A 706-nucleotide genomic window follows, 5' to 3' on the forward strand; every position below is an offset into this window, starting at 1 on the left:
TTTTTGTGAAATTACTCCACTAGTTTGTTATAATTATTAATACAAAGGTCGAACACTCAGAAAAAACACTCAGAAAAAATTCCTTCGATCCGGTCGGATTCGAACCGACGCCTTCTTGCAAGGTTTTTCTGAGTGTTTTTTCTGAGTGTTTGATCTTTGTATTAATAATTATAACAGAACAATATTTGCTGAGATTGGTGCCTGAACTAGGTTGATCCTGTATTTCAAGTCGCCAGGAAAAAAAAATCGTCTCCAAAAAACCTACCTTCGTAAAAAAATCAATAACATTATACATGCACTGATTCGCGTTACCATAATATACAGGTAAGGTAAAAAAACCAATAAAAGCTTAAATACTAGAACGTAAAACTAGGATTTTTAAATTATATGAATAAAATTGGGTCCCCGCGGCAAGGTGCCCAAGGTGCTGGCAGCAGCGTTTCCCCTTTGTATAGCTATGCTAATGCGTTGGGCAAGGTAGCTGCCGACCCTTGGATTTTTCAGACAGTCTATTAACTTACTATAATTATGTTAAATTACGCAGTACGAAAGAAATGCAATTGCGTGTGCACGTCTGCGCGTGTGCGTGTTTGTGCGTTGTGTGTGTGTGTGTGTGTGTGTGTGTGTGTGTGTGTGTGTGTGTGTGTGTGTGTGTGTGTGTGTGTGTGTGTGTGTGTGTGTGTGTGTGTGTGTGTGTGTGTGTGTG

The 706-nt window shown here is 39.5% G+C and overlaps 1 pseudogene; it reads left to right on the forward strand.

The window, feature by feature from the left end:
- Positions 1–706, forward strand: part of LOC113235866 — a 33353-nt pseudogene that overhangs the window by 6385 nt on the left and 26262 nt on the right.

Source organism: Hyposmocoma kahamanoa, unplaced genomic scaffold, assembly GCF_003589595.1.
Source record: "Hyposmocoma kahamanoa isolate Upper Pololo Valley unplaced genomic scaffold, ASM358959v1 88, whole genome shotgun sequence".
Lineage (NCBI taxonomy): Eukaryota > Metazoa > Arthropoda > Insecta > Lepidoptera > Cosmopterigidae > Hyposmocoma > Hyposmocoma kahamanoa.